The sequence below is a fragment of the Phragmites australis genome, chromosome 6 (assembly GCF_958298935.1).
Source record: "Phragmites australis chromosome 6, lpPhrAust1.1, whole genome shotgun sequence".
Taxonomy (NCBI): domain Eukaryota; kingdom Viridiplantae; phylum Streptophyta; class Magnoliopsida; order Poales; family Poaceae; genus Phragmites; species Phragmites australis.
Window position 1 is genome coordinate 7,439,472 of NC_084926.1, and position 21,503 is coordinate 7,460,974.

Here is a 21,503-nt window from a genome sequence, read left to right on the forward strand (position 1 = left end):
GAAAATTTTCACCTACTTTTGTAAGGACATTTCTTTTGACAAGGATCAACCACCAGTTCTTCCCGGATCCACAGGTGCTAAGCCCATAAATAGCCACATTATGCCAGTGGCAAGACCATTACCAGCACGCAAATTTGGTAAGCAGATTGCTCCTCTATAGACAGCAACCACCCCGCTGCGCTGCTAGTCATAAACTTTTTATCCACATTAACACCTATTGATCTGCGCATTGCAGAAATCTCCGTATTGAAGAATGGAGCGAAAACTGATCACCTCTAACCTCTGCCCTGCCACTGCTAGGCATGCTTCAAGATCATCCAGGAGGGCTTGCTACATCTCTCCTGCCGCTTCTGCTGCTGGACAGAACTCCAGTAACAGGAAGAAGAAGAGCACCCAGTCTCCGCCGCCGTCGGCCGCCGCCACCGCCACCGTCCTCACCACCCTCCTGCCACCGACAATGTTCAGTACACTGCTCCTAAGCAGACGGAGCGACAGGAGGAGGAGCACGTGGTGGCCAAGACGATTAACACTTCAAGAATTGCTACACTGCTAGAAAGAGTCAGGCTCAGCCTCGTTCTCTCCGCCGGCCTGCCGCGGCGGTTACTTCCCTGCCGATGGCGTTCTGCAACGCACTGGAGGAGGTGATCAACACGTTCGTCGACCCGCCGTCGCTGCGGCCGTCGGTGGACCCGCGGAACGTGCTGTCGACCAACTTCGCGCCCGTGGACGAGCTGCCGCCCACGCTCTGCCCCGTCGTGCGCGGCGCCATCCCGCGCTGCCTCGCCGGCGGGGCCTACATCCGCAACGGGCCCAACCCGCAGCACCTCCCGCGCGGGCCGCACCACCTATTCAACGGCGACGGCATGCTGCACTCGCTCCTCCTCCCACCGGCTTCCTCCTCGTCGTCGGACCCCGTCCTGTGCTCGCGCTACGTGCAGACGTACAAGTACCTCGTGGAGCGCGACGCGGGCGCACCGGTCATGCCGAACGTCTTCTCCGGCTTCCACGGCGTGGCCGGGCTGACGCGCAGCACCGTGGTGGCGGCCAGGGTGCTCACGGGGCAGATGAACCCGACCGAGGGCGTGGGGCTCGCCAACACCAATCTTGCCTTCTTCGGCGGCCGCCTCTACGCGCTCGGCGAGTCGGAAATCCCGTACGCCGTGAGCGTCGACCCGGGCACCGGCGAGGTGACCACGCACGGCAGGTTCGACTTCGGCGGCCGACTCTTCATGGGCATGACCGCGCGCCACAAGAAGAACACGTCACCTGAGAGCTCTTCGCGTTCCGATACGATCCCGTGCCGTCGTTCGTCACCTACTTCCGGTTCGACCCGGCGGGGAACAAGGGCCCCGACGTGCCCATCTTCTCCGTGCAACAGCCGTCGTTCCTGCACGACTTCGCCGTCACCCGAGCGGTACGCCATCTTCCCGGAGATATAGATCGTCATGAAGCCCATGGGCATGGTGGTGGACGGCGGCGCGCCCGTAGGGTCCGACTTCGGCAAGGTGCCACGGCTCGGCGTGCTCCCAAAGTACGCCACGGACGAGTCGGAGATGCGGTGGTTTGAGGTACCAGGCTTCAACACAATGCACTCACTGAACGCGTGGGAGGAGGCCGATAGCGAGGAGCTGGTGCTGGTGGCGCCCAACGTCCTGACCATCGAGCACGCGCTGCAGCGCATGGAGCTCGGCACTGTTCCGTCGAGAAGGTGCGCATCAACCTCCGCACAGGCTCCGTGTCGCGCACCCCGCTGTCCGTGGGTAATGTCACACCGATTTTAAAATAACAAATTAGATGTATTTATACGTAGATTTGAACCAAGTATCGTACATATAGTAATTTTATAAGTGATAACATAATAATATCATTATCTAACGATAATGATTCATTATAAAAAGATACTTAGGTCTTAAAGAAAGTACTAAGATAACTTCTAGCGATAGCGAGTCTTCTATCTATCCACATGCGTTGTCCGGAGGAATACCAGCGTAGAACATGGTCTTCAGGTCGAAAATTTCTTTCGTCTAGAACTCAGCTCCATTAACCGGGATGTCCTCAAAGTTCTCATCTTCTAAGCAGCATCAAGACGATTAACATTTCAAAAGATAAGGTGATTTTTTATTTATCGTCTCACAAAATAAACTTTCTTATTTTTTACTGCTTCTAATTTTTATCTTTTGATCACTGTTGTCCATTCACCTATACAAATGATACATTTGTCTTTGGGGAGGAAATATCCACTATAATCCAGTCAGCATGTTATTTTCATATCTATTTTTCTACAGTTGGAAACACAACATATAAACGCACTAAAATTATCTACACAAAATTTTCTATAACTTTTGTATTCACCACAAAAAATAACTCCGGCTTTTGCTATGTCTAATCATAGTCACAAATATAACCGTCAACTCCCCTAATAGTCGGCAAATAACACTGCTTCAAAAATTCATATCTACTGATCTATTCATCCAGATTCAGCGTTTAAAAACCCTATAAAAACATAAAGAAGTTTTCACAACTCTCTAGCATATCATATTATAAGATTCGACATCTAAAGAGCCATAAACTTTAATTACCTGCTGAGGGCCGTGTACGAGACTGCCGTTCTCCTTCTCAAGAGTAAATGTATCTTTGCTATAGATAAGATGGATGATACTAATGTGAGAAGAATAAAAATTAGAAACAATGACAAATAAATGAGTTTATTTCATAAGATGACAAATAGCAAATTACTTTATCTTCTGATGATAAATAAAGAATTTTCTCTATACAGTGCTACCATAGCAGGGCCCAGAAGTTCGTTGGACCATGTTAATAAACAATTATTATTAGCTAAGTGTCCATGTGCTGCAATGAAAACATAAATATTGGATACAGTAATATCAAGCACAAACTCAAAGTATGAAGATATGGATGGGACATGGGAGCACCATCGAATGAATAAGACGAAATGATGCCGTAGTTTAATTTTAGATGAGATTCAAAAAATGATGAGTAGTTTATCCGCTAATTTTTCTCTTGATTTCTTGATTTATTTTTATTAGTAAAATGGGTTCAATATCCGTAGCCAGTAACGAGGCGGAAAGACTGTAGGATGAGGATAGATGTTAAAAGTGGATATATCATTCGAATTATAAAAGTTTTTATTAGATGGGATGAGAATAGGAGGACTAGGTGATGTGAAAACTAACACATGTTTTATATTGCAAAGAGCAGGCAAAATAACACCCTGAAATAATAAATATAAATAAAACATTTAATTTTCTATCACTCTATTAAAATCATAATTTTCCACTGAGACTGATAAATAGAGTCCCTAAGTCTATAAACTATGAACGGGTGACAATTTTACTACTCTAACAAATGGTAGAGTGGGCTAACCCTGTGAGCCCGAGGATGAAGAACGAGCCGAGGAGGTGCCAGGTGAGCGGTGACAGCACCTTGGCGTGCGAGCAGCAGTATTGGAAGAAGGTGAGGGGGCGAGGACGGAGAGGGTGAGTAGGCCGCGGAAAGACGCATAAGGGCCTGTTTGTTTCAGCTGTGGATTCTGAAAAGCAGTTTTTGAATTCTGGATTATGGAAAGTTGGATTGTGAAAAGTTGATGATTCAAAAGCTGAGGGCTGTTTGGCAATCTGGATTCTGGATGTGTTGGATTGCTATTTGTGCATGTCAAAAGTCTAAAATACCCTCATCTGTCTTTGGTGCATTGTTTATCATTTCGTGGCATGTTTCTCATTCAATCGAACTTGTAGCTTATTTGTAAAATACGAAATTGCATAATTAAATTGCACAAAATACATCATTGAAATAAAAATTAATTTTTGTCCATATCAATATCCTCCTATAAATAATCTACTCTCTCATGGCATACAAAGCATTAGCAAGATTATCACGGAAGATATTCATATCTCCCTCTTCATCTCCTAATTCACTATTTTCACCACTCCTTGAGAGGGTATTGGCATGTAATTTTTATCTTGATCACACGTGTCAAAATCTTCATCACTCATAACACTATCTCGAATGAAGTTATGCAGAGTCATGCATGCATGTATTATTCTTGTTTGCTTTAGCATAGGATAACTTGGTAAGTCCAATAAAATTCTCCACTTCATCTTCAAAACACCAAATGAGTGCTCAATCACATTGCGAAGAGATAAATACAAATAGTTGAATGCCTCCTTCTTGCCACTAGGACGTGGGCCTTGTCGAAACTCCGGTAAATGGTATTTCGTCCCTTTGTAAGGAGCTAAAAAACCCGTTCGATTAGGATAGCATGAGTCAACAAGATAAATTTTTTTCTAAAAAACAATGTACAACATGAGAAATAGTTTTCGATATTGAAATGAAGTGAGATGAAATCAATAGAATATGTGTCCTTACCATGTGAAGGAAATGGGAACTTGTCGGCATATTTCTGTATAGCATCATTGAACACCCTCATGTCATGGACAGATCTGGGCCATCTCGCAACAAAAAAGTAAACCTCATGTCAAAGTCACATATAGCCAACACATTTTGAGTGGAATATCCATGACTATTAGCCTGCATCACCTTATTGGCAACATCACTATTAGCCTCCATAGTATCCCAAATACCCTTCATTATCTTAACCATGGGATTTTTCACTTTCTTCTTTGGGCTAGTCGCATTGTTATTGCTACTACATCGCTTTAGTGGATTACTACCCTTTGAGTTGCTCTCATCTCTGCCATTTTCTTCACCACCTCCTTCTCCAATTCCTTCTCCTATTCCTTCTCCGGGAACACAAGAAGAAGAACCATCCACTGCTGTAAGATCAAACATGATCTGAAGCTCATCCAGACACTCAGGTGGACCATTCTTAAGCTTCCTCTATTCTGCATGATTCTGTAAAACATTACAAGATAATAGTGGTTCAGATTTGTAAACAATACATACAGTGTAAATGATGTACATTAATAGAAAATTTGGTACCTTTGTGTTCACTTTCCAGTAACTGTCACTAGCCATCACCGTTCCTTTAGCACTGTCCCATCCAAGGCCAGTGTCTTTGTTAAGCCTTAGCCAGAAACTATACAAACCCTTAAGTGAGTCCCATTTATTTTTTAATTGCGTTCTAGAGTGACGCAAGACAGTCCTTAACAAAAACTTCTCAGCCATGTTCTTATACCCTCTAGTAGTCATAACTCCAATAGGTCTATTCCCAGCTCTTATCTCCTCAATATATATTTCACAAAATGCTCTATTATTGATGGTATTCCAATCAGCTTTGTCAAACTCATCGATCTATTTGGTAACAATAAGCAAGATTAGCAGCCCCTAAACATGCAATAGAACAGTAGATTTGGCACATATCAAATGATAGACAGTACTGACCCTAAACATGCAATAGAACAGTACATGCCATCAATCTATCCCATTACTGACTAGCCTCAACTCAATCTATCAGGAGTAATTTGGTACATATCAAATGATAGACACTACTCTTCAGTTTTCCAAACAACAAGTAATACTATAAAACAATTAGCATGACAGACATTACTCCACAAGAATTTCAGAACAAGTTTACTAGCTGAGAACAAGTTCACTCTCAAAAAAGGTCTTCTCCCAGGAACCTAATAGCCTAGCAGTACAACAGTGGAGTGCACTTCTTTTACCAATCAAAGAGGCATGTGATTACATGAAGCAAAACTATTGTTGATGATCATACAAAAGCACACGCACAAAATAGTTTCATCTCACTAAATAGAATTGAGGCAAAATGATCTCACCGCGCCTGGGAGGGGAGCTGTGCCGCTAGCTCCTGAGAGGGGAGCAACACCGGCAGAGCTTGGGAGGGAAGCAGCACTGGCCGCCAAGCCGGGGAGGGTAGCAGCGCCGGCCGCCAAGCCGTGGAGGGAAGCAGCACTGACTGCCAAGCCATGGAGGGGAGCAGCGCCGACCGCCAAGTCGGGGAGGGCAGCAGCGTCGGCTGCCAAGCCCGGGAGGGGAGTAGCGCTAGTCGCGCGGGAGGGCTGAGGCGCCCTGTATGCGACCGCGCTGCCGCGTCAACACTGGAGAAGTAGGCCGCCGTGCTATCTCCTCGAAACAAGGTCGCCGCTGAGCCAGGCCACGAAATGCTCCGGGCGGAGGAGACGGGACGGCCGAGGGAGAGCCGCCGTCTCTAGGGAAGTAACTCGACGCGCCGTCGATGGGGAACGGGTTGTGCGCCTCCGCGCCTGGGATCAGATGCGCGACGCAAGATGAGGCGGGCGAGGGAGCACCGTCGGGCGAGGGAGAGGCCTCGGCCAGACCGTCCCGGTACGAGAGGGCGGTGTCGAACTCATTGGTGGCGCCGAAATCGTCCATGGCGGCGGCGCTAGGGTTCGCGAAAAACACTAGAGACGATGGGGAACACGGGTTTGCCTGTGGAGACCGTGGTCAGGGGCGTGTGGGAGCGGGAGGGGGGTAACGGAGGGCAGAGGTGGGTAAATTCCACTCAATATTGATGGGTAGTTTGGTCTTTTTGCAAATCAAAAGCTGAGAAAAGCTGGTGGAGTACAGATTGTGGGATTGTGATAACCTAGACTACAGATTGTGGAATCCAGCTTATAGAAGCTACTTGTTTGTTTCTACTTCAACTTATAAAAGTTGGATTCTACAATCCCAAGTGCAAACAAACAGGCCCTAAGACGACACGGTTCATGTGGATGTTGAGTGCCAGCTTCGCGATGACGTGATACCCGGCGTTGATGAGTTGCACGCTCACCATTGCCACGTGAGCACACCTCCCCTCACCGTCCAACTCCCCAGCCGTTATTGCCACCGATGCCGATCTCCCCCGCCTCCGGTCGTAGTCTTGCTCCAGTAAAAGTGTCATAGCATTTACTTTTAAGTTCGTTGTGCTGGGCCTCTTCATTGATTCAGTTAGCTAGGTTGGGGAGTTTTTTTTTTAATATTTTCTAACATTAATATTTAAATAAATAGACTTTTAATAAAAAATTATAAAACTAGATACCTACCACCATCTGATCGGGCGGTTAGGCTCTTACCATCCTTTTAAGTAGTCTGACACGCTGTGCAGGGGCTAACAGTCCCCTGATTGGGCGGTTAGCTGCCGAGTCAACAGTGTTTCATTGAAATAGCTGTTCACAGTAATATTTTCCCTTCTTCATACAAAATTATGGTTTTTTTTCCTCTAAAAATTCTAAAACGTTTTGTACTTGCTTTATAATTCATATGCAAACCATTTTAATTGGATTCACCTAAAAAGCATGTGTAGAATTTAAACTAAAATTCTCTAAAAAAATTACTTTAACAACTTTTAACAATTATTAGGACCTCAAATAAATTTCCAAAAATCCGGAACAATTCACTAATATTCATCTTATGTGGTAGACTAATTTCTAAAATTATTTTCAGCCCTATTATATATGATGAAAAAATGAGTTACTTTGTAATGCTCTAGTCACATGAAATAATAAAAATGTATATAAATAGAGCCCTCTGAGAGTACGGTAAGAGCCTAACCGTCTAATCAGAGGACGGTAGATGTCTAGTTTTGTAATTTTTTCTATCAAGAATATATTTATTTAAATATTAATGTTAGAAAATATAAAAATAAAAAACTCTGGGTTGGGCGGCTGCTATTATCCGACCGAGGCCAGCTTCCCCTCGAATATTATCGTGGGCTGGATTGGGTTGAGCTGGGCTATGGAAGAACCTGACATGATTCACCCTAAATACATAGAACTGACTTGCTGGGCCTGCCCTGTTTCCTAAATGCCTCACGTTTCCAAAAAGAAAAAGTCCATGAAACACCCTCGCATGACTCCCCGATGAAACAAAAGGCCTATAAATATCCCAACGTTGTAACACCGGGTCAATACACTCCTAGGATGGTTTTGAAGGTGGTTTCTCCACCGTGCCAGCTGAAGTGGCTGCCAGATATTGATGGAAAAAATAGTGAGAAATTTGTTTTATTTTTTATCTACCATTTTCTTTTTTTATTCTATTTTTTCACTTTCATTTTATAATCGGTGCTGCAACGTGATTCGATGATGTGGCTGCCATATTTTAATTTTTTTTACATAGCTGGAGTTATTTTATTAATGGCTAAGGGAAAAATAGAAATGAGAAGGAAAAGGTAACGAAGAAAATATACTTTACACTATTTAATTTTTTAAAACAATCAAGGTTACATGACATCATGTCAGTTATCGTGGTGGTAAAACCACCATATGAGATTGATTGATCTGGTTTTGCAAGGTGAAAGGTTGAATAGACATTTTTCTTTCCTCAGGGTGTTACTTGGTCACACAATCAAACTTCAGGGTTAAATGAACTCTTTCCTTTAAATTTTTTTCATCACCTAGTATTTCTTTTTGAGAAAATGGGCCAAAAAATTTCTAATCAAGTGTATTCCTCCGTACATTAACCTTAGTTGACTCCAGAGCGTTTTTATATCATACATAGTATCGTAACAATAGTTAGAGCTTTGATGCCATATGCTGGAGTATAAAAAAACAGTTAGCTGACTCAGCTCATCATCTGAGCACTGTATCGTGGCGTTCTATGAAAGTGAGGAAGCACATGGATCATAGCTACCACCTGTCCTGCTTTTTGTCAAACTAACAGTATCCCACCGAATAAACACTCCCGAATTTTGAAGTCAAACTGGTCAATTATTCTCAATAACTAATCAATTATTCTTCTTATTAACAAATCATTTTTTAAAATATTTATTATTAGCATATGCCATGTTCTGATAATACAGTACGTTCTCCACTGGAAATACTGTTCAGATGTCCTGCTCGGAAAAAAAACAACAGTACGAAAGTTGACTGATATTATATTATCATGTTAAATAAATAAGTTGACAATCAAGGCTATTTATTGTTATGCGAGAAAACTCTAGCTCAACATTTTTTAAGAATCGATTCATTGTATAGTCCTGACTTTTGAAGGGCACTCTTTTTCAAAGTTGAGGGAAAAACGGGGCGCCTTGGCATCCATCACTCATTCACTCGTCAGGCCTGCACCGCTGAACCACTTATGTCGACCTAGCTGCAATCAATCACAAAAAAAATCCAATCAAAGTTAAATACTACAGGTCAGAGAAACTGTTGGGTTTGACTCTAATTATGCTCTTATAAAAAATAATTGCGATGGTTGCATATTCTCCCATCTCTGACACCTGCGAAATATAAAAATACATGTGAAAATCGTCACGGCAAGCGAGCTGGAGAGTCGATGCATGCATGCATGAACAGCGGTGGATATTTAGGGGGCGGGAGAGGCTCCCATACCAGCTGCTACTCTTTTAGCCCTCCTATCCCACAACCACCTTCGTTTTTTGCAAGGGGCGGATTTAGGGGTCGTCGGTGGACCGGATAGAGATCCTTTTGACTTTTCCCGTGTGAAGTCAGAGACCCACATTAAACTAAGTCTCAGTGAATAGTATTTTGCAGTTGGTTACTGTAGCACGCCACATTAAACTAAGTCTCAGTGAATAGTATTTTGCAGTTGATTACTGTAGCACGATTTTACTGTTTATCAAATACTGCAAGTATCAGCTCTGAACTGTTCACCTTTGATCCAATGGCTCAGACCCTCTTGAAGTCACTGACTTTATAAATGAGTGAAGTTAGAGGATCTTAGTCCAATAGATCATGACACACCCTAATTTTTATAGAGTACCTTGCTTTTTGTCTTAGCCCAACTTGTCCATCCCTAACTTGGCAACTCCAAGCCTCTGCTCGTCCAGTCGTTCGATGTCTAAAGCCCAAGTCTTTGACTTGCTCACTCTAGCTGTAGCGGTGCTTCCGTGCTCTAGCGCGTCATGCCCACGCCATCACCACCATCCGCCTGCGCCTCTCGGCTCCGTAGTGCTCACGCCCTCATCATGCTCGTGCGGTTGCGCCTTGCCACCCACGCCTCTACGATCTCCGCTCCACCTCTCACCCTCTTTGTTTTGCTCCTCCCGTGACTGTGAGGCTGTGTCGCTGCGTGGAGTGTGACTCGTGGTCCTGTACTTCATGCCTCCATCAGCCAGTGTAAGGATCCCGACCTCGGGTTCCCCTGTGCCTCCTATATCAGTCCATAGATCAAGTTGCTGATACGCATTAAATTCTCCAGAATAATATTAAACACATACTTCGAATAAAATAATTACCTGAAAGAGACAAAAGATAATCTTGTGGATAAGGATCCACGATAGACCAGCCAGGCAGAAGAGCCTACAGCGGAGCACAACGAAAGAAACGGTGCAACATAATGCCACAAGCAACTCGAGTGTGGAGCGACCTTAGATTTATTCTCTTTAAAATAGTTTGAATAAGAAAAACCAAGTAACAAGTATTTCTGGGAGGTTTTTGGTCCTGGAGGGAGTACACTTCACTCTGTAGTTCTAATCATCACATCTGATGTACTTCTAGTACCATATAGCTCCTGATGAACTGAACTAGTAATATCATCACATGGACATCTAGTCCATACACTCACTCATATGGACACACACCCAAAGTCTAGTCAGAAAGTGTAACATCCTGACTTGAGCATATTAACAAGTTACAAAATTTCACTCTAAATTAAGACGTTTTAGGGTTAATTAGGCTAACTATAGGTTAAAAATATATGTAAGTGGACGTATATATACCAGTACACATGCACATCATGTCTATAAGTTGCTTAGTGATTAGAAGTGCTCTAGAATCAATTCTAAAATAGTCTCTGCTTCAAGTTGATTTATATGCATTAGTTTGAGATTTTTGATTCTTATGTGGAGGTTTGAACTTGAATGTCTCTCAAATTCAAACCTACTAATAGATTCTGTTCAGCTCGAATCCATTTCAAATTCAAATTCTTGGATTCAAATCATCTTCCAAAAAGTCTCGAGATCCAAATATCAAATATTCTGAATAAAGATGATCTGAATTCAAAATCAAATCCAAATTCAAATACCTCAAATTGAATTTAAACTTTACTCTTTTTTTCCAATTATTCTTTTTCCTCTCACGGGCCGAATTCCTCTCTCTTCTCTCTTTCGGCCCAGCTCCTTTCCTTTTCTTTTTCCTCATGCAGCCCAGCCAGCGGCCCATTCAGCCTTCTCCTTTTCTTTCCTCCCGCGCACGCCTCGTCCGGCCCACAGTGACGCCGAGCGGCCCAGCTCGCTCGCCCACCCCGCGCTGCCGGCCCAGCCGCCCGCGCCCTTCCTGCGCTGGCCATCCATGTGTCACTGATCCAACGGCTCAATCCCTCCACCCTCCTCCTTCCTTCTCCCTTCCAGCGCGATGATGACTTCGCTGCCGTCGTTCCTCCGGGGAAATATCCCGCGCGCGAGCCGACCAACCCCCGCTTCCTCGCTCTCTCTCCTTCGCGCTCCTCTCTCCTCCCATAGCCTGCGCGTGTGACTTTTGCAAACCACCCATGCTTGGCCGGCGCAGTCGGCCCATGCTCTGGAGAAAAAGGTGGGCGTCGGCCGCCACCTCACCGCTGACGTCCCCGTGACGCCAGCCCCCACGCACCGCCTCCGTGCTCTCTCTCCCTCTCTATAAATAGTGGCCCCGCATATCTCTCTCTCTCCTTCTCTTTCTGCCCCGCCACAGCACAGCCGCCATCGCCATTGTTGCCGCCGCACCCCTTTCACCACCCATTTGCCGACGACATGCTGCCAGGGATCACCGGTGAGCTGTCACCGTCCTCATGTCACCATCCAATCACCGGGAGCCTGACGGGAAATCGTCCGCGCTGATAGCTGAGCATCGTCGCCGCCGCTACTTCGACAAGTCGCCTAACAACCCCCCTAGATAGCATGTAGGCGACGCCCGAGCTCCTTTCTTGCTTATCGTCGTGTGCCTCTGCCCGATCACTGTGCGTTGCCGTGCAAGCGTCGTTGTTGACGTGCTTATACACTCTGAGTGGTCACCGACTGTAGTGCCATGTGCTCTAGAGGTGTTAGGCCCCTTTCCCGTGCCGAATTGACCCCTCTCCCGTGCGGGAGAGGTGTTGTCCCGTCGCGTCGCGCCGCACCGCTATTTTCTTTTGGCGATGTGCTGGCGTCATTTTCGCCGCTGGCCGACGGCGAGAAGCCCCCTGTTGAGTCCGCCATCTCGTGTAGAAGGCCAACATCTGCTCATCGTCGTGTAGCTCCAGCAAAAATCCAACCCTGGAGACCTTTTCGGTGATGCCCGCCGAAATTTCTTGCCACCGACCGAGCTTTTCCCCTCTCCTCTGCCACTCGCTCGCGCGTGCGCAAAACCAGGTCGCGGCTCCGTCTGGCTCGGCCTAGCCACCGGCCTCGCCGACCGAGTAGCCAGACGGGTCTCATGGTAGGCCGGCCTGCCTCCGTGGCCCGGTAGCCAATCAGCCCAAACCTGAACAGGCCAACACTATGCAACCCAACACTGTGCAACCTGGTCCGTACCAAACCAGGCCCAGATCCAGCCCATCCAAGCCCATTCAACCCAAAATCATAATGTTCATGTGGGCCCGAGTTACTGTGCATGTGGGCCCACCTGTGAACAATATCATTTATTAATTTCTCGATTTAAATTTTGATTAAATCTTCCGAGAGCCGTAACTTCTCCGTTCTGACTCCGATTTCGGCGATTTTTTCGTCAAAATTCATCTAAAATCGAAATCTACTCATCAGTCATGTTGTAGTGTCCATTAGGACTCATTTGGATTTCCATTTGGCATTTAATTGATTCCTCTTCATGTCACCGTTATTGATCGTAGTCGCGATTTCAGGACAACCCGAATTCTGCGAGTGCTGCGTCGAAAGTATCCAGAGTGAGGAGGATCCTGATTACAATCAAGACTTCGACGGAAATTCCAAAGAAGACAAGTCCTATATCCTTGATCATATTGAACCTATGTTTTCGAATAATATACATGATCAACTAAAACCGAACTTATTATTGCATGTGTTATATATTGCATTTTCTTCGAATTACTTGTAGTAGCTAAACCTATCAATATTGTCGTGCCTTACATATCATCATTCAGAATACATATCACCCTAGGAATACCTATTGTTAAATATATTAACGATAAACGACACCTTAATATCTAATATGCTTAGGATGGAATACGTCTCCCCGGAGACGTCGATTTTAAAACACTTCTCCTCGGAGATAAGATTTACTGTTATCAATGATAACTCATATACCATGCCTCCTTAATGGTTGTGAATTCCGTGATGATCGTGAAATCCTTGATGCCATGTGGGACATGGCTGGTGATGTGTGAAAATATGTGAAAACTGTTTTGGCGTAGGCAGGTAGAGTAGTCCTCCGGGGAGGATACTCTTGGGGGCTTGAGTTACATGATTGTATTCATTGCCCATGAAGATGCCTAGCCCGGCCGCTTAAGGACCGAGTCATTTTGTCGCCATGCCTTAGCGATCCCGTGCAACCATGCGTCATGTATGGGCAGGACTTGACTTTTCCTTCACCGGACTGAGTTGGGCATTATACTAGGACGCTGAGAGCAACGAGCAGCCAAGGGTCTATCTGTCCCGCTGTTTGGAGGTTTCAGGGACCGGCTTAGGCTTAAAAAGGGAGGCTGGCCTTCGGAACATGCAGCTCTAGGACTTGGCGTGTCTCGTGAAAAAGCCCGGCAGGAAAGGTGTTTGGAGAGTCTCGGTATGATTCGCTCCTCCGCTGGCTATGGATGGAGGCTAAGCATATCGTGTGGGTAAAGCTGTACAACCTCTGTAGAGTGTAAATCTATTCGAATAGCCATATCCACGGTCATGGACATGCGAAGGCAGAATCTTTTTTACTAGACTCCGGGTGCGTGAGTTTTAATGAGTGAGTGTGTGGACTAGATGTCCATGTGATATGTTTCCTAGCTCATTCCGTCAGAAGCTGTGTGATACTAGAGGTACACCAGATGTGATAAGAAGGGACTGTGGAGTGAGGTGTAGCCCCTCCCAGGACCGAGAAACCCCAGAAATAGCTCGCCATTATTTTCGAACTACTTAAAATATCATGAAATCAATCATAGTTGATACCATTGATAATCTGCATAAAACCTGCTTTACGCTTGAAAACTATACCGTAAAGCCTTATCCTTGAAAAATCCATTATGCATCTATCAACCCCTTGAAGTAGTATAAGACTTATTGAGTACCTTCCGTACTCACTCTTGCTATCGTCCAGATGAAGAACCTAATGCTGACTTCGCCGGCGGTGATGTCGGGGATGAAGAATAGTCTCTGAGGCCGCGTTCGCTCCCTCGCTGCTTGTGGCTGGCTTTTGCTTCCGTTGTGTGTTTTGCTGGCCGCTAGGCCAGATGTGTAATATTCAGTATGGTTTGTAAGCCCTTTGGTACCCTGAATCTTGTTATTTACTTACGAAGTTTGACTGTGATATTACAACTGTTGTTCTGTGCGTATCAGCTACTTAATCCAGAGATTGATACAAGAGGCACAGGAGACCCCGGTAATGAGGGGTTTGACAGAAAGGTTCTGCCTTCGCATATCCATGACCGTTGACATAGCTATTCGAATAGTTTTACACTCTGCAAAGGTTGTACACTGTGCCAACATGCTTTGCTTAGCCTCCAAGCGTTGCAAGCGGAGGAACAAATCACACCGAGACACTTCAATCACCTTTTCTGCTATACTTTTCTACGAGACACCCCAAGTACTAGATACCTTATACTAAATGTCATGTTATACTTTAAGCACTTGTCAGTCTCTGTATATTCAAACAGAGGGATAGATGGTTACTTGACTTCTCGTTGCTCTCAACCTCCTAGTATGATGCCGACCCAGTCCGACGAAAGAAAAGTTAAGTCATTCCCATACATGACGTATGGTTGCATGGGGGTGGCTTAAGCATGGCGGTGAAATGACTCAGTCCTTAAGCGGCCATGGCAGGCATCTTATGGCAATGAATACCACAAAGGTAACTTAAGCTCCTAAGAATATCCTCATCCAGAGTACTACTCTACCTGCCTCAACCAAAACAGTTTTCACCTATTTTTACACACCACCCGTCATATCCCACATGACATCAAGGATCTCACCACTATCATGGAATTCATCACCATCAAGGATTCATAGTATATGAGTTAACATTGATAGCGATCAAGTGATATCTCTAAAGAGATGTATTTTGAAAGTGACGTCTTCGGGGAGACATATTCAATCCTAAGTATGCTAGGTATCAAGGCACCATCCGACTTTAATCTAGATAATGACAGATAAATCCTAGGGTTCTTTGTATTCTGGATGATAACATTTAAGTTATGATAATTATTTGATAAGATTAACTACTATAAGCAGTTGTAAGCACAATACATAGTACATGCGATAATAAGTTCAGTTTTAGTTTATCTTATAGATTATTTGAAAATATAGGTTTAATATGATCAAGTAGATAAGACTTGCCTTCACGAAGGTCAATTTGCGATCGGTCTTGTCGTTCGAGTCTCCCGGGTTCTTCATCATCGGGCCTCTCCTTCAGTTCCTTCCTCGTGTTCTTGCTTAGAACCTTGACTTTGAGCCTAAGCAAATTAACGATGAAAAGCGCACAACGACTAAGCAACGAAACACAATAACAAAACCAAGGGAAACACCAAAGCGAAAAAGAACTACAGGGAAAATAACGAAAGCTAATCTAGCGAAAGATGACATGCAACCTTAGCTAAGTGGAGTTATCATACAAAGCCTAGCGAGGTTATTTAGCACGGTGAAAGGATTGGTGACATCCTAAGAAGGAGGATGAATTAGGACACTTAAAACTATTTCAGCTCCAAAAAATAGCACAAGATAAACCTATATCAATTTCTATCTAAATGTGCTCTAGGTTTATCTATTGTGTCTACTCTACCGACCAAAGTGCTTGCAACCTATCTAAGAGGGTAAATTGCAAGTAAGTAAATACGGAAACGTAAATAAGGTAGAGAGAGCAAACTCAGTATAAGGATTTTTTCCTGTGGTATCGATGGTATGAATACCACCCCTAGTCCATGTTGGAGCACCACAAAGGATATACTCCTGGTTGGCACCCGGTCACGACCTTTGAGCTACCGAGTCACAAAGATAAGATCTCCACCTGGATGAGCCACCAAGCCACCAAGGTAAGATCTCACCATTAGCCTCTATTCCAGTTCCTCGCCGCCGTGATCACTTCGGAGCTTGAGCCACAAAGGCAAGGGTCTTCGTGTCCCCGCACAATTGACTTGCTGCAGCTCCACACCAAGTCGGAGGGTCAACAAGCTTGCCGATGAGTCACCAAGACTCCAAGGTACTAGCGTACTAAGAGATACACTGTTGGATCACTTTTTAATCCACTCTCTAGGCAGCAATCACCTAGCAACTCACTCTCTAGGCCTATAAGCGCTAATCACTCACTAATCTTGTGCTTAATCGCATTGGATGATTACTTTAAGCACTTTGGTGGCTTGAATGTCTTCTTAAGTGTACATGAACTTCTCTGAACTCCAGCACACTCAAATGACTGAGTGGAGGGGTATTTATAGCCTCAAACTCGCACACTAGCCGTTAACCCAACGACTCTAAAAGCTGTTAACACCGGATGATCCGGTGAGAACAGTAGTACTAACACCGAATCATCCGATGAGTACACTCTCACAAACTAGCCGTTGGAATCCTACTCAAACCTCTGTGAACACCGGATACTCCGATATATACTCTATCTTCATCACTAGACTTTCCGGTGAGTATGCCTTAGCCATCTGAGCCAACATCTTCTCTGTGTAAATTGCTTCGGTGTATTCTCCGGTGCTCATCATTTCATCACCGGACCATCCGGTGCATTATTCTCAGCCAGCCAAGCCAATTCAACCCTCTCTAGAAAATATACTCCGGTGTATAAATCTTCAGAGCATCGGACCTTTCGGTGAGGTCACTACATTCTCCCCTTTGTCAACAATGCTCCGGTGCATTCCTCCGGTGTGTTCAAATCAATCACCGGACTATCCGATGGGGTCTTCTACTTCTTTTTCATCTTTGCACTGTTTATTGTCCGGTGTATTGCTCGGTGCACTTCTCTTCATCACCGGACCTTCTGGCGTGTTGACCTTCAAATTTCAATAGCTGCAACTTTCTCTGGTGGAAATGCTTCGGTGTGTATCCTCCTCTGAGCACCGGATCATCCGGTGAGGTCAAATGCCTTGGGATACTATGCTTCGGTGTGTTCAACTATATGAGCACCGAACCATCTGGTGAAGTCATTTCTCCTGGATCTTTTTCCAAATCAACCAAACTTTATCCTGGCTTCTTCATGTATTGCATCCATGAGACTTACTAACATATATTCTTTTGATAAATATGTTAGTCTCAATGACTATGTTGTCATTAATCACCAAAATCACAATCGAGGCCTAATAGGATCATTTTCGCTACACAAGGCTAATTCAAGTTGTTAACCTAGTTATTTTATTATCTATGAGAAAATATAAACTAGTTACTAATGACTAGGTGAGCGTTTATTAGTTTAACTGCCGGAAGGTAACAATTAGGGTTTCTACGTGTAGGTAAGTGCACGAGTATCAACATCAATGTATGTGCGATACTTAAATTTATATGTATGTGAGCATGCATACGTATATACGTAAGTATAACTTTAAGAGATTATATGTACTTAAATGTTGGATTAATATACTAATCTATAGCACTATTCTAAGGTTATCGAGTAATTAATCTTAATTATCTAATGTTGTTTAATTACCACACTAATTAAGCTATAAATTATTGCTATGCTAAAAGTATGCTTGTAATTAATTAACTAGGTTAAACTATGCCAAATTAAGGTTTTTTTGGTATGTACCTAGGCTTCCACTTGCTTTGCACACTTGTCGACCAACTCAAAGAGCTTTTTGACAGTGTGGATCTTTCGAGTAGCCATCTTCTCAAGCAGATCCATGTCCTGGACGCCTCGCTTGAAGGCGATGATGAATGACTCTTCAGAGATGTCTGGGATTATGTTACACCTGTCGCTGAACAGGCGGATAAAATTTCAGAGTGACTCATCCTCACCCTGGTTCAGCTAATGGGGATCGTTATTCGTTCTTGGGAGCTCGAATGTGCCTTGAAAGTTGGCTATGTATTGAGCCTTCAACTTGGCCCACGATCAGATCGAGTTAGGAGGCAGATTCAACAACCAGAACCTAGCAAGCCCATCGAGCGCGGTTAGTAGATAATTGGCCGTTACCTTGTTGTCGTCGTCCGTAGCTCGAATAATCGTGGTATAGATCTGTAACCACTCGTTAGGGTTGATCTTCCCATCATACTTCTGGATTGGGCCTGCCTTAAACTTCTTGGGCCACCATATCATCCGAAGCTCGTGTATGGAAGCTTCCCAGCCTCCATCGAATTGTTCAGAGGGAGGTGGGGGAGGACTTTCACGCCTGTTCCTTCGAGCAGGGGAGTCACGTCGACCATCTCATCTTGGAGATATGTGATCATAATGATGGCGGTCGTCCTCACAGCGTTCCTTATGGCGGTTGTCTATCACTTTATGTAGATCATGCCGATTGTGAGGAATGCGATTCCTCAGGTCTTCGTAGTTCCTGCGCCTATGAATAGGGCAGTTATAGTTTGGCCTGCAAAGTGGTGCTCGGGCTCGATCACCTGAGCTTCCTGCATGGGATCCCTCGACTCGGGGATACTCGCGTATGTGGCTCCTCGAGCTGGTGCCTTGCCGGTTGGGGCGCCTAGAGCTGTTGCGATTGTTTACTCAAGCGGCTTGGATTCAGGCTGCATCAAGTAAGGTGCTAACTTGGTTAACCATAAGGATTAAACGATTCACTGGATCCAACTCCGGAAGAGCTCTCAAAATTAGATGGCTCCCTAGATATTAGCATCCGGAGTGTTGAAAACATCGATGTCCAGACTTAGCTGGGGTCGTGACGATGTTGCTCTGCGGTTGCTATTATGGGGGAGCTCGTCCCTTGATGCTGGTGGTGGATGCGTGCCCGCCAGAAGTCGTCGTTGAAGACTAGGAGGTACTTGACCCCTACCTAACGATCCAACTATCGAGAATTTGTCCCAACAATGTGTTTGAAAAATAACGGGTTACCTTCGTGGATCAGATATCGAACATGAAGCGAGCATACACGATGTATACAGGTTCAAGCCTCCTGTTGGAGTAATACCTTACATCATGTATGGATGATTATGTATATGTATTCACTTGAGTACAAACAATGTGACTAATCTATTACAAGGAGTATATCAGATCTAATATAACCTAGGGCTAAAGTCATCGAGTTTCTCATGCATCAAGGTCCTGATACTTGTCTCGAGTAGCTAAAAAAAAAGCCTCCCCGAGAGATTTGGGTCCCCGCCTTATAAAGGGGTGATGCACCGTCTCATATCTATCCGTAATAGATAGGAAGTCCTTGACGCCTAAGTAGATAAATCTGTTATGGATACTAGTCTTCTTGAGTTGGGTAAGCAATTGAGATCTTATTAATATACACCTTCTAGATTTTAGAAGTAGCAGATACCGCAGATTCAGTTCTGTAATATCCAAAGATGTTAAGTATACAAATGATATACTCCGTTCATATATACTCTCTCTGATTGCAAATGTAGGTCGTTTTAGCTTCCTCAACTATTCTCTAAATATAAGTCATTCTCAAACTTCTATGCACTTTTTTCTCTTTTGTTCCCTTCTTGTCCTTGTTCAATGAATGCTACCACTCTCATAAATTAATGAGTTATCTTTTCCATTACAGAATAAATAAATGGCAACAAAGTTATTTGATCTACTTTTTTAATCCTGATGCACAAGTCTAAAACGACCTACATTTACAATCAGAGAGAGTAATATACTCTTATATAAATATACCATATAGTTAGATATTTGACATAATATCAGTATAGAGTGTACAGATATATATAGTCCCCATGGTAGGTAGACTTTGCTCGCTGGATCGAAAACCAAACGTGGATATAGATTATGAGCATGCAGACGAGAATGCCAAGCAATATGGATCGAGCGAGACGACCCGCCAGTATATCCGGGGCTTACTATTATTTTTTATTTGCCATGATGGATAACTGGATGTATATATATGTGCATGCGAAGTTTAAATCCAGCAAGTCTTAAGGAATAAAATATGGTTAAAAGTTGTACCTGGCATGCCACGTTAAGTGCACGCAGCCGGCAATCATACAGGGAAACGGGGAACCCGTCGACTCGATCCATCAGAATTCAGAACCCCACTAGAAAGTTGGAGCTAGAAACTATGCTACAGTCAACTCTTTATTTTTAATATATAGATATGTGATGCGTGCATGCCAGCTTCGCGAGACCTACCCTTGCACGTTGACTAAACTTGCCCTTTGAATTTCGTTTTAATAAAAATTCCAGTGTCAATGACCCTGGAAATGAACCGGAATACCATAGTGCAATGACAAAATTTCAAGTCATCGGAGTACAGAACCACTTTGCTTTTTTTTCTCAGCTAAATGGATCAAACATAAAATAGAATAACTTTAATTATTATAAAACATTATAAAACATATTGCTAGGTAGATCCGAAAACTTCACAGAAAACAAACAACAGTTAGTTCTGCCGGTAACAATATATAGTAGAACCCATGCAACAACTCTCGAAGAGACGAAGAATCGTTTTCAGAACTTATATGTCTCACAGAGATTGACTTTTCGATGGATTGAACAAAAAGGGAGCGATCACATTACTAACTTCGAAATATAAACTTCTATATATTGTAATTTTCATGGGAGACAAGAGTGCCATCATCCATAAAGCCAGACCGTGCCACGTGTTTTGAGTTAACCAGTGCCTAAAACATGAGCTAGTGCTTTCGCTTTAATTTCTACAAGCAGCCTTCCTTTATCTTCATTTTCCTCATCGATTTATCAAATTTTAAACACGTTAATTGCGAAAGTTTTCTTGACAAATATATATTTGGTGCAGAAGTTTTGTGAGATTGACGATATGAAATAGGCCCTCAAAGGAGGTCTGACTTCATAATTCACAAGAAGCCACGAAAAAAAATCTTAGAGGATCGTTTTCAGAACTTATACGTGTCTAGCTTTGGTTGACTTTTCGATGGTTTCAACTAAAAGGGAACAGTCATGATACTAACCTACATAAGCAGTAGCGATCATCGAAAGATAATCTTTTATAACATGTAATTTTCATGCGAGACAAAGGTGCGCAATTATCCTCTCTATTTTCTTCATGTTGACTTCTCATTTTTCAAAGACGTTAATTGCAAACCTTCTCTCGATTAATATAGATTTGGTCTAAAGATCCGTGAGATGGACAAGATGAAATGCACCTCGAAAAAGGCTGACCTCATTGTAGCTAAAACGAAAGGAAACGGCCGCATGCATTAGTACCGCCGAGCGATGCTTTGCTAGCTTCTTCAACTTGTAATTTTCACGTGACATGGCGAGCCGTCATCCAAGAAGAGGCATATCGCGCCACATGTGGCCCGATGAAACTGGCGCCGCGGTTTTCCCTCTTTCCTTTTCTTCGTGTGGACACTCGAGGTTTCACTCATACACACAGATTTTTAATTCGTT

At 43.9% G+C, this 21,503-nt stretch overlaps 1 pseudogene; it reads left to right on the plus strand.

Annotated features, from left to right (window-relative positions):
- The first annotated feature begins 27 nt into the window (after nt 1-27).
- On the plus strand, nt 28-1,786 carry LOC133922906 (9-cis-epoxycarotenoid dioxygenase NCED1, chloroplastic-like; annotated as a pseudogene).
- The last annotated feature ends 19,717 nt before the right edge of the window (nt 1,787-21,503 follow it).